The sequence below is a fragment of the Oncorhynchus mykiss genome, chromosome Y (assembly GCF_013265735.2).
Source record: "Oncorhynchus mykiss isolate Arlee chromosome Y, USDA_OmykA_1.1, whole genome shotgun sequence".
Taxonomy (NCBI): Eukaryota; Metazoa; Chordata; class Actinopteri; order Salmoniformes; family Salmonidae; genus Oncorhynchus; species Oncorhynchus mykiss.
This window is the reverse complement of record NC_048593.1, coordinates 39629899-39643506: the sequence shown is the minus strand read 5'-3', so window position 1 is coordinate 39643506 and position 13608 is coordinate 39629899. Positions and strand designations below refer to the sequence as shown.

The 13608-nt window shown below is 42.4% G+C and overlaps 1 protein-coding gene across 1 annotated transcript in view; it reads right to left on the bottom strand.

The window, feature by feature from the left end:
• The window catches only part of pds5b (PDS5 cohesin associated factor B), a 99585-nt gene extending 87342 nt beyond the window's left edge, over positions 1-12243 (bottom strand). Inside the window, exon 1 of the mRNA XM_036968175.1 lies at positions 12124-12243. The gene's annotated coding sequence lies outside the window, so the exon portion shown is untranslated. The remainder of the gene's footprint in view (positions 1-12123) is intronic.
• Positions 12244-13608: the final 1365 nt, after the last annotated feature.

The following is a 13608-nucleotide window of genomic DNA, read 5'->3' as shown; positions in this document are numbered from 1 at the left end:
TTGATGTATTAAACTTGTATTTTCATGCATGTTAAATATTTCTATAATTTGAATGTCAAATTCACCGGATGTTGTCGAGGTGGGTCGCTAGCGCCACGCCTGCGCCAGAAAGGTTAAGAACAAATTCTTATTTTCAATGACAACCCACTGTTCCAAGGCTAACTGCCTTGTTCAGGGGCAGAACGACCGATTTGTACCTTGTCAGCTCTGGGATTCGATCTTGCAACCTTCCGGTTACTAGTCCAACGCCCTAACCACTAGGCTACCTGGCACCCCGATAATTCACCAATAATAAGACATGTCAACGTGCCCGGACATGCATGCAATGAGCTAAGCAGATAGCTATTTGACCTGTTAGGAAAGATTACAATAATTGACCCTTTCATCTGTGGTGTTAGCTAGCTAACTATATTAGCTACTACGCTAGCTAGCTGGCCAGATGACCATGGTGGTACGATTTCAGATCATTAGGAAAATGTGGCGCTAGATATTTGAACGGCAGCATTATAATTGACTGAACATTTGAGAAATGTACCGACCCATATGCATTGGGTGTGTAACCTGATTATGGCGTCCACCCACAGAGATTAAAATGACATAAAAATCAAATGAAGGTTCATGGTAACTCATCTTAACAGAACCTGCAAGTCGAGGAAGCACCGATGTGAGATCCCTCCTTAACAAATTTCCGAATGACCACGTTTACATTTCCCTCAGCCAACAAGACGAGTAACGAACAGCAAAATCACTAGCCTATGTCAATCTACTATCCCCCATAATAGAAAAGGTATCATTCTATTGGACAACTTGTCAAGAAATAAATAAACTATTCCAAACAGACATCTGGGTCAGTTGTGGGATGAGATATCCCAAATTCATACAACCAGTAGGCCCAGGATACATAAAAAAATAAACATTAAAAAGTGTCTGATGTAACAGATCAGAAGGTTTAGCTTAAAATGTTGATAAACTATTTCTTCACATAATAAGCGTAGCAATGTGCACAAGCTACACGCAAATGTTTGATCCATAAGGCAATTAGCGGGGAAATGAGTCCGACACAAAGAATATACTGTAATATCATGTAGGTACGGGGTAAACGTGCAACTCAGTAGCCAGCAAACCTGAATTAAGACCAAGTTCAATTAGGTCCACACTCATTCGCAGTAGGCTAGATCTTTTAGGTAATCAATACAATGTCTGAGTGTCAGACTAAGCTGTGGGCGATTACTCAAAAAGGTTGTTTGCAAATAGCATTTAGGAAATATTCATGTAACGGAAGTGATTTTGACTAAAGCCCGCACTACATCTTTGTAATTACATTTGTCTTGTGTTCAACTACCCCAGACGTTAGGAGCATGGGAATAGACCATCTGCCATTTAGGGGGATGACGACCTCTGACCTCTGCAGCTGAAAAGATATGGGATATATGGAGTTAAAAACAAGAGGAGTCTACTCTTTTCTATTGTTACCAATGACAGTCTGTTTTGGAATGGGTGACCAGTAATAAACTGGTCCTGAACGTCTCTAAACCTAAGGGCATTGTATTTGGTACAAATCATTCCATAAGTTCTAGACCTCAGGTTAATCTGGTAATGAATGGTGTGGCTATCATGGTCCATACACATCAAGACAGTCGTGAAGAGGGCACAACAGCACCTTTCCCCCCACCAGGAAACAAATGATTTGTCACAGGTCCCCAGATCCTCAAAAATTGTACAGCTGCACCATCGAGAGTAATCCTGACAGGATGCATCACCGCCTGGTATGGCAACTGTTCTGTATCTGACCGTAAGGCACTACAGAGGGTTAGTGCATACGACCCAGTACATCACTGGGGCCAAGGCTTCCTGACATCCAGGACCTCTATACCAGGCTGTATCAGAGGAAGGCCCAAATTGTCAAAGACTCCAGTCACCCAAGTCATAGACTGTTCTCTCTGCTACCTCACGGCAAGCGGTACCGGAGCACCAAGTCCAGGACCAAAAAGCTCCTTAACAGCTTCTATCCCCAAGCCATAAGACTGATGAACAATTAATAAAATGGCCACCGGACTATTACATTGACCCCCCCCCCTTTTGTTTTTACACTGCTGCTACTTGCGGTTTAATCATCTGTGTGGTCACTTTACCCCTACCTACATGTACAAATTACCTCAACTAACATGTACCCCCATAGTCACTGTACCCCTACCTACATGTACAAATTACCTCAACTAACATGTACCCCCATAGTCACTGTACCCCTACCTACATGTACATATTACCCAGACTAACCTGTACCCCCATAGTCACTTTACCCCTACCTACATGTACAAATTACCTCAACTAACATGTACCCCCATAGTCACTGTACCCCTACCTACATGTACAAATTACCTCAACTAACATGTACCCCCATAGTCACTGTACCCCTACCTACATGTACAAATTACCTCAACTAACATGTACCCCCATAGTCACTGTACCCCTACCTACATGTACATATTACCCAGACTAACCTGTACCCCCATAGTCACTTTACCCCTACCTACATGTACATATTACCCAGACTAACCTGTACCCCCATAGTCACTTTACCCCTACCTACATGTACATATTACCCAGACTAACCTGTACCCCCATAGTCACTGTACCCCTACCTACATGTACAAATTACCTCAACTAACATGTACCCCCATAGTCACTGTACCCCTACCTACATGTACATATTACCCAGACTAACCTGTACCCCCATAGTCACTTTACCCCTACCTACATGTACATATTACCCAGACTAACCTGTACCCCCATAGTCACTTTACCCCTACCTACATGTACATATTACCCAGACTAACCTGTACCCCCATAGTCACTGTACCCCTACCTACATGTACAAATTACCCAGACTAACCTGTACCCCCATATTCACTGTACCCCTACCTACATGTACATATTACCCAGACTAACCTGTACCCCTACCTACATGTACATATTACCCAGACGAACCTGTACCCCCAGCCACTGCACCCCTACCTACATGTACATATTACCCAGACTAACCTGTACCCCCATAGTCACTGTACCCCTACCTACATGTACATATTACCCAGACTAACCTGTACCCCCATAGTCACTGTACCCCTACCTACATGTACATATTACCCAGACTAACCTGTACAACTGCACATTAAGCGGGTACCAGGGCCCCATATATATATTACCCAGACTAACCTGCACCCCTGCACATTTTTGGGTACCAGGGCCCCATGTATATATTACCCAGACTAACCTGTACGCCTACCTACATGTACATATTACCCAGACTAACCTGTACCCCTGCACATTTAGTGGGTACCAGTGCCCCATGTACATATTACCCAGACTAACCTGTACCCCTGCACATTTAGTGGGTACCAGGGCCCCATGTATATATTACCCAGACTAACCTGTACCCCTGCACATTTAGTGGGTACCAGGGCCCCATGTATATATTACCCAGACTAACCTGTACCCCTGCACATTTAGTGGGTACCAGGGCCCCATGTATATATTACCCAGACCATTTAGTGGGTACCGGGGCCCCATGTATAAAGCCTCGTTACTGTTATGTCATTCTACTGTGTTACTTTATTCACTAAATATTTTCTTGACTCTTATTTCTTAAAGCTGCAGTGTTGGTTAAGGCCTTGCAAAGTGAGCATTTCACTGTAATAACATTTGATTTGAGGAGACTCAATTACTTGGCGTTACCTTGGATTGTAAAACTGTCACGGTCAAAACATATCTAGGGGGTTGTAAAGATGGGGAGACGTCTGTCATGAATAAAGACGCTCTGCTTTTTTGACACCACACTTCACAAGGCAAGTCCCGCCGGCTCTAGTTGTATCGTGATTATTGTCCAGTCATATGGTCAAGTGCTACAAAGAACGATCTAGTTTAGGCTGCAGCTGGCCCAGAACAGAGCAGCACGCCTTGCTCTTCACGGTAATCAGAGGGCTGATATAAATACTACGCAGGCCAGTCTCTCTTGGCTGAGAGTTGAGGAAAGACTGATTGTTTCTTACAAAAACAAGAATTGACACAATGTTGGAAATTACAAAATAATTTGCATAATCAACTTACACACAGCACTGACACTAGGACTGGGGACGATCTGGCTTAAATATCATGCCCCTATATTTTTCACATTTTTGACAGTATTTATAAAAAAAATTAAAAATAAAATTAAAAAGGTATTTATTTCTTATATAAAAGGATTGCAACTAATGAATTCTAAGTGGGTTTTTAATTAGCTTAATCCAATCTGATTTTTGTTGGAACAGCAGTAAACAACACTGACAGTAAATAACAGTAGTGCTGTTGGTTAAACTTTTACTAAAACACAGGAACACTAATAAATAACGTTGCAAGAAAGAAAAGAAAACTGAATATATTCACAGTGAGCCAGTTATGGTGAAGGAAAACAAGCCCATCCACGGTCCGTGGCTTCAGTACTGCGCGGTGGGTGGCATGTTATGGTACCACCGCGAAAAATAAATAAAAAATTACCACCGCGAAAAATAAATAACATTACAAATAACTATTACACATGATGCGCAAATTGCGAAGGCTGTTGAACGCTACCAAACAGAATAACTTCCAGGAATTCCAACTAAATAATGTAAACATTCAAGTAAAACGGGGAAAGATAACAGCTTCAAATTGGGCGTATGAATTACAAAAATGTCACACTATCATTTAACTAGGTTGTTAACTCCTGGTATAGAACCAACAATCATATTGGTTTCACAGGTCATGGGAAAGGAAAACAAGCCTATCTACTGTATCTGTCTTAAGTGCAGCTCTGTGGCATGTCACCACATTGCCACTAGTGCCAAAGACCCTTTCGGAAGGTGAACTACTAGCAGGAAGGTGCTCTTCATGGACCCTCCACCACTCCAGGGGAACTGCCTCACCTGTCAACATCAACAGTCTGCAGGTAGCTTATTCAGCTCAGCTTCAAATGCCACCTTTGTCAGACAGGGAAGCTGCTGGTGTTTGTCCTTTAAAAAAAATATATATATATATTTTAATTTTAGCTTCCAAGCGTCTTCTCAATCTTCTTTGGTTCCACTGGGTCTGGTGCTTCTGCTCCTGTGATTCATCTGTATCTGCGATGAATGGCAGCTGCTCTGTCAGCAGTCTAATGAAGCTCTGGTACTCTTTGTCTTTATGTAGGCCACCCTGTTGCTCTTGATTGCATGTGGTTTTAAAGCGTGGGTGTGGGAAGGACGCTACATCCAACAGGTCATCTGTGGTAGGATTGGGGTAGAGGATGGTCCTCTCTTGTTGTCCTTGGTTAGGGGTGAGTCATCTTCCAGAGTCAAAACAGTAACGTTGAACAGCTGGAGTTCAGCGGGTTTTCCAGGTAGGAGTCACTTACATAACCTTCTCCCGGACAAGGCGTCAGTGAACTCCTGCAGGGGAACCTGGGCTTTGTTGATTGACTCAAGGACTTGTATGTCCTGCCATGTAGTCACAAGGTGCCTGATTTTCTTGTCTGCAGCCAGGACCTGAGTTACAGCCTTCTCCTGTTCAAGCACTCTAGATCAACCAGGTGGGGCTCACATCAGAAGATGGAGTTTCAATAACAAGTGAGTGGTCAGGCAAGTCAAGTTCATCGGCGTGTGCAGTTTTCATAGGCCATAGCAACTGGTCAATCCTGGGATCTTTAACACTTCTCTCGGTAAAAATACCAACAAAACAATTGACAATATTAACTCAGCTTTTTTTTCTCCTTATATTTAAATGACAGAATAGAAACGAGAACCAAAAAGTAAACAACTAGATAATAAATAAACACACAAATATGACATGAAATTTGATTTAACCATTTCCATTATTGGGTATAAAGTTTCATTAGAGTAACTGTGATCTAATGGATTGATCTACATACATTATATACAGTAAAATACATTTATTTCAATTCATGTGATGAACACTCCAGTTTTGAATCCAACAAATTGGCCAGCAATGCTAGGCTAGATAGTTAAATTAATGTTTCATCAATAACTAACATCCTGATAGTTTATAACAGTAGCTGCATATTTGCAAAAAAAAAATATTTTGGCAACTATTTAAACTTACCGATGGCCAGATGAAGACGGTGACCAAAACATTGCAGTCTTGTCCAGCTGTTCAGCTCCATGACCATGTTAGATCCGTTGTCAGTTGTAAAACACACGCAAGTTGTTCTTCTTTCAGTCCCCATAATTCTAGGGCATCCCCTCGGCCCATGGGCAAGCTATTCTCCTGTATGGTCCTCCGGGGGGAAAAAGCTGTTTGCAAACATCTTCTCTTCAGCTCCCAGGCTCTTCAGCTCCCAGGCTGTTTGCAAACATCTTCTCTTCAGCTCCCAGGCTCTTCAGCTCCCAGGCTCTTCAGCTCCCAGGCATCGGTTATAAAATGGACAGTTAGGCTAATGTAAGGCTCAGATGTTGGGCTTGACCATAGGTCCGTTATGCTGGCAACGTGGATCATGTTTTCAATCTCCCTCTTCACTCTTTCATGGCATTCAGTGTACTCATTTGGTAAGACTGTCCCACGAAAGTATTTTCGGCTAGGCAGTACATACCGGGGATCCAACGTTTTTGAATCCGTAATGTCCTGCCATCTTTTGCTTTTCTTCTCGTACGGGATCCACTTTGAAATGACGCAACCAATCAAATCAAATGTATTTATAAAGCCCTTCGTACATCAGCTGATGTCACAAAGTGCTGTACAGAAACCCAGCCTAAAACCCCAAACAGCAAGTAATGCAGGTGTAAAAACACGGTGGCTAGGAAAAACTCCCTAGAAAAGGCCAGAACCTAGCAACCAGTATTTTAGTTCAAACTTGATGTCGTTTTAGGCCTGGCACTGGGGTGGATGTTGGAGTTTTGCGCTTCTTCGTACTTTCACCATATTCAATCACATGGCAGCTTTTTAGGTGGCTATAGGAGGTTACTCATGTTTCCCCCTTTTACAGCCACTGCCCACTTACAAATAACGTTTTTTTGTTTGTTCTGTGTCTGTTGTCTTAAAACCAAACCATGTCCACACTACCGACAGTGCACCTTTTTAATCCACAAATTCCTCACTTGCTGCGGGAATTGGCTGAGCATTTTTTGAAAACTCCATTACTTGCATCCTCCATCGTATTTTTCCACCCCTAACTGATTTCTCAGTGTTTGTTTCCAACGTGTGTTTGTTTCATCACGCAGTACGCATCGTTTTTCCCACCTGGTTGGTAGGGGTGCCTTTCATTCCAAAATGAGATTATTGTCATTCGTTGCCACTGCCGGAATGACACAAATTTGTAAATTAATACATTTAACATAGAAAACAATAAATTACAGGTACAGAAGGTAAAGTATAGGTACAAACCAGTACACCCCCCCCCCCCCCCCCGTTAAACCGCCCAGCCCTAACTAACTTTTCACAGCCCCCACACACTTACCCCCCCAGGGGTCTTTTCACAGCCCCCACACACTTACCCCCCCAGGGGTCTTTTCACAGCCCCCACACACTTACCCCCCCAGGGGTCTTTTCAGTCCCCACACATTTACCCCCCCAGGGGTCTTTTCACAGCCCCCACACACTTACCCCACCAGGGGTCTTTTCAGTCCCCACACACTTACCCCACCAGGGGTCTTTTCAGTCCCCACACACTTACCCCACCAGGGGTCTTTTCAGTCCCCACACACTTACCCCACCAGGGGTCTTTTCAGTCCCCACACACTTACCCCACCAGGGGTCTTTTCACAGCCCCCACACACTTACCCCACCAGGGGTCTTTTCAGTCCCCACACACTTACCCCACCAGGGGTCTTTTCAGTCCCCACACACTTACCCCACCAGGGGTCTTTTCAGTCCCCACACACTTACCCCACCAGGGGTCTTTTCAGTCCCCACACACTTACCCCACCAGGGGTCTTTTCAGTCCCCACACACTTACCCCACCAGGGGTCTTTTCACAGCCCCCACACACTTACCCCACCAGGGGTCTTTTCAGTCCCCACACAGGTAAAGTATAGGTACAAACCAGTACCCCCCCCCCCCCCCCCCGTTAAACCGCCCAGCCCTAACTGACACGCACACACTTACCCCCCCAGGGGTCTTTTCACAGCCCCCACACACTTACCCCCCCAGGGGTCTTTTCACAGCCCCCACACACTTACCCCCCCAGGGGTCTTTTCACAGCCCCCACACACTTACCCCCCAGGGGTCTTTTCACAGCCCCCACACACTTACCCCCCCAGGGGTATTTTCAGTCCCCACACACTTACCCCCCCAGGGGTCTTTTCACAGCCCCCACACACTTACCCCACCAGGGGTCTTTTCAGTCCCCACACACTTACCCCACCAGGGGTCTTTTCAGTCCCCACACACTTACCCCACCAGGGGTCTTTTCGGTCCCCACACACTTACCCCACCAGGGGTCTTTTCAGTCCCCACACACTTACCCCACCAGGGGTCTTTTCACAGCCCCCAGGTCAAGAACAAATTCAAGAAACATACAGCATTATACAGAGCCATATATGGAACTCCCTTCCATCTTATATAATCGCAATTTAACAGCAAACCTGGTTTCAAAAAACAAAGCAAAACCTCACGGAACAACGCCTCTCTGTGACCTACTTGTCATGTACGTGTAACAGATAGAGGCACACACACTACATGTTAATGTTTTTAAAAGGTATGTAAAATTGTAAAGGATTTGTCTGTAATGTCTTTTTCGCTATGTTGTCGGACCCCGGTAAGACTAGCTGTGAACATTGGGATTCTAATACATAACTGGTGCACACTGCCTGCCCTACAGGACACCTACAACACCAACACCAACACTTGGACGGACAAGAAGATTATCATGGGACCCGAGCCACCCAAGCCTTGCCCTGTTCTCCCCACTTCAAAATCACTCTGACGCTGGCAGTACAGGAGCATCTTGGCAAAAATGTAAAGACTGGCAGTGTCAGGGGAAGCCCCCCCCACCAAAAAATGACTCCAGTCACTCAAGTCATAGTTCTTTCTGCTACCGCATGGCAAGTGGTACCAGAGCGGCAAGTTTAGGTCCAAACAGCTCTTAACAGCTTCAAATTGCCTTCCTTTCTCAGAACAAGAATAAACTGACAATTTTCAGAAGAAAGTTATTTGTTTCTGGCAATTTTGAGCCTGTAATCAAACCCACAAATGCTGATGCTCCAGATACTCAACTAGTCTAACTAGGCCAGTTTTATTGCTTCTTTAAATCCGCACAAGAGTTTTCGGCTGTGCTAACATAACATTCTAATGATCCATTAGCCTTTTAAAATCATAAACTTGGATTAGCTAACACAACGCGCCATTGGAACACAGGAGTGATGTTTGCTGATAATGGGCCTCTGTACGCCTATGTAGATATTCCATTAAAAATCAGCCGTTTCCAGCTACAATAGTCATTTACAACATTAACAATGTCTCCACTGTACTTGTGATCAATTTGATGTTATTTTAAATGGACAAAAAAAGTGTTTTTCCCTTTAAAAACAAGGACATTTCTAAGTGAACTCAAACTTGTAAACAGCAGTGTATATATTGGGGTGGAGGCAGAGTAAAGAATGAGGGGGTGGGAGAAATGACCATTGAGTGAAAAACAAATATATATAAAACAAAAACAGCACTATATACATTACAACAACTGTGGCAGTGATGAACAAATAAGTGTTATTATATGCATGCATATATAAAAAAATATATATTACATGTTTTCACTCAACGGTCACCCCCCCTCTCAACAGTCATGCTGCTGCTCCCCCCATGGTCACCCCCCCTCAACAGATTTTTTTACTCTGCCTCCACCCCAATGGACACTTACTTATTAATCAATGCCAAAGTTGTTATTTATATAGTGCTGTTTATATCGTTTGTTTTCTAACCATTTTCATTATTTTATTTCATCCTGCATGTTGGAGCTCAGGGCCTAAGATTTTCACTGTAATCACACCTGCAACCCTGTACAGGTGACTATTAAAACAATCTGAGGAAGTGTCGACAAGTTAAACTTGGTCAAATCTTCTGTATGCCACACAGGAACAGAGTAATGGTCTGACTAGGCAATATGTTTAATAGCTAGGTGAAGGTGTGCATTTCTTATTAACGGTCCAATGCTGTCAAAAATGAGATTTTCCTGTACACAGAGGTAACAATAATATTGTACAATTGTGAAAATGATAATTTACTTTTTTTTAGTATAAAGAGCTGTTTGAAAAGACAGCCTTGATTTTTAAACTTGTTCTGGGCTGGGCAAATTAGTGAGATTCACTCCAGGATTTTAAGCACAATAATTTTGTAATATATATATATATATATATATATATATATATATATATATATATATATATATATATATATATATATATATATATATATATATATATATATATATATATATATATATATAATATAAATAAGAGAGAGAGAACGATTTGGATTCATACCATATTATACAAATAGCAAAAAATGAGTTGCAAAAAACATATGAAAATGGATGATGTAGTACACAAAAAACGTATATGAAAATGGATGATGTAGTACACAAAAAAGGATGATGTAGTACACAAAAAACGTATACAAAAATGGATGATGTAGTACACAAAAAACGCATACAAAAATGGATGATGTAGTACACAAAAAGCGAGGACCACATTAGGCTTTCGAGCACCACCTTCAAAACTACTGTCTGAAATGATTTTATTTTTTATTTTTACAATGCATCTTTAATACACCAATAAGAAACAGTTCCAAACCTCTCTGCCAATAACAGCGACTTTTCAGTTTCCCCCCTCCACCCAGACCACTCCCAGACAGTCCTAGATAAATTCTTACTTGAGAAATTGCTCTTTGCTAAGAAGCCATTTTTTTTACATTTCATTTGGATGGAAAACAATCACAGTTAGATACCTAATGGTTACCCAGAAATGATTTGATATCGAGATTAAAAAAAACGGCTTGCAATGGACCTTTTAAGATAACTAGAGACCTTGAGTCAAAAGCCAATTCATCCATTTGCACATTTTTCAAGGGGTTTTTATGACAAGCATGTGGGAGAAACGTAATGGTTGTGCAATCATGTGCGGTAGTTCGATCAATACAGCACGAAGTTAACAGACAGAGAGAACTGTGTTGTTGACAAAGCAATGCAAGATGTATGTAGGGGGGGGGGAAGGGGACAACTAAATATGACAATATTTTATGTGTTCATAAAAGGATGGTTGGAAACATTGGCCATTTGGCAAAGACTTACCTCATTGACACATCCTACTAGCTAACCAACACGGGGGGGAAAGTCTAAATTATCGGTTCCGAATCAAATCATGCCATTCGACTTTTACCTTTAGCTCGCTAGCTAGCAAACCCAGGCTAGCGTTACAGTACACAATTCACTTCCCTTATCCAACTTCAGCCACCGTACAAAATCGAAAATATCCTACGCTAACTAGTTAACGCTAGCTAATTCACACACACAAAAAAAAATGAGCAGCATGAGCAGTAGCTAATATTTTCAACATGGACACGAGGTATGCCATATGTAGTTAGCCATTCTGGCTAACTAGCTACATTAGCTAGCTACATGCAGTCGCATTCATACGGGTGAACGGCTGGCTTGTGCGTATTGTTATGGCACAGTTGTACGCCAAGGCCACTAGTTGACTGAATTGCATGTTAGTGTACTGTAGCTAGTTAACTAGCAATACAAAATAGTATTGAATAACACGCAAATCCTGCATTTGCTACTATCAATTGTATTTTGTTGAGAACGTTAAATCAACCGTGCACATATATTCATTTCATAGCCATCTACAACCCCGTTGCTAGTGATACATTTACAATAAAAAATAATAAATACTGGTAGCTAAACTTGCCCCCATTCTCTAACCCCCAGTGTAAGAACAGCGGCAAGGCGGACACCGCTAGCTAGCCCCGATACGGGCAGGGAACACGGACAGCTCCGTCGGATTTGTCCCACTTTTAACTGGACAGATCCAGACAAATGTACCTCCAAACAAAAACAAACAAAAATCAACGACCACGAAATATACTCCCAATTCCACACGAATAACGTTTGCTTGTGATCGTTCCTACCTTGTTTTTTTTTATGAATTGCAATGAATTGTATCCTCTCTCTCTCTCTGTCTCTTGCAGCTCTCTTCCCCCCTCCTATCTTCAAAATGGCGCCAATTTGCTCCGACAGCAGCCGTGGGCCAGAAACCACTCAGAGGGACACAGCGCCCTCTATGGAGCCACGCAGGGAACGCACCCACGGGTTGAATAATGTAACGACCCCGGGCTCGAAGGCTATTACTGTAATGACTTACTGAATATATCTCTCTATATATATATTTATATATATTTTGTTTATTATTATTTTTTAAACATGAAGGTGCACGTGCAATTCATTAAGCCATGGGGCAGAGAGAACATTTAGCAGTTTTATAACACATTTAATACAGCTAATTTCCTGCTATTCTACCCATTTTGCCATAATATAATATAAGTATAAACTGGGTGGTTCGAGCCCTGAATGCTGATTGGCTGACAACCATGTTATATCAGACCGTATACCACAGGTATAACAAAACATTTATTTGTACTGCTCTAATTGCGTTGGTAACCAGTTTCTATAATAACAATAACGTACCTGAGGGTTTGTGGTTTACGGCCAATATACCAAGGCGAAGGGCTGTATCCAGGCACTCCTGTTGCGTGTGCACAAGAACAGCCCTTAGCTGTGGTATATTGGCCATAGGCCACACCTCCTCAGGCCTTATTGAACAGGCAGTTAACCCACTGTTCCTAGGCCTTCATTGAAAATAAGAATTTGTTCTTAACTGACTTGCCTAGTTAAATAAAGGTAAAATAAATCAAATAAAAATATATATTGCCTAATAATTGTTTCGCTATTTTCTTTGTCTATTGTTACACCCACAAGAGCGGAAATGCAATTTTTCAGGTGAAAGACATTACCCATGATGTTGCACAACGATTTAAGAAAAAAAACATCCCCGTTTTAGTTAAAGGTTGATATAATTGGTGTTGAAATGGGAAATCCGAAGTGGTGCCTAATGATATGTTCTTTGCCAATGTTTCCTCTATGATATGATAATACTTTTCAGTCTCCATTTCTTTTCAGGGCTGGGTTTTGTTTGCATGTTACCACCCACCAGCATGGCATTGTTAATTCATCAGAAACACCGGCTAAATTCTTCCTCTTTGTTAGCAGTGTTGCCATGTCTGCAGTTTTCCTGCAAAATTAGGCTACTTTGAAAACGATGTCGCGGGTGAAAATGTATTTTTCGTGGGTTTTTAGGCTATTTGTAAGTTGCAACGTGGTCGCCATGGGATTTCTCTTAAAAATATATACATTTCACTGTGACCTGCTGCTGACTGTCAGGCAATTGAGGAGGCAGGCTGTTGCTGAGTGAGTGGTGGGGAGGGCCGGAGGAGTGTGTGTGTGTGTGTGTTCTGTGTTGAGAGAGCAGTACAGCTACTGGCTGAGTCACGTGAGAGAGAGGTTTTCTTGTGACCTGTTGCCACAAGAAAAGGTCAACCAGTGAAGAAAAAACACCA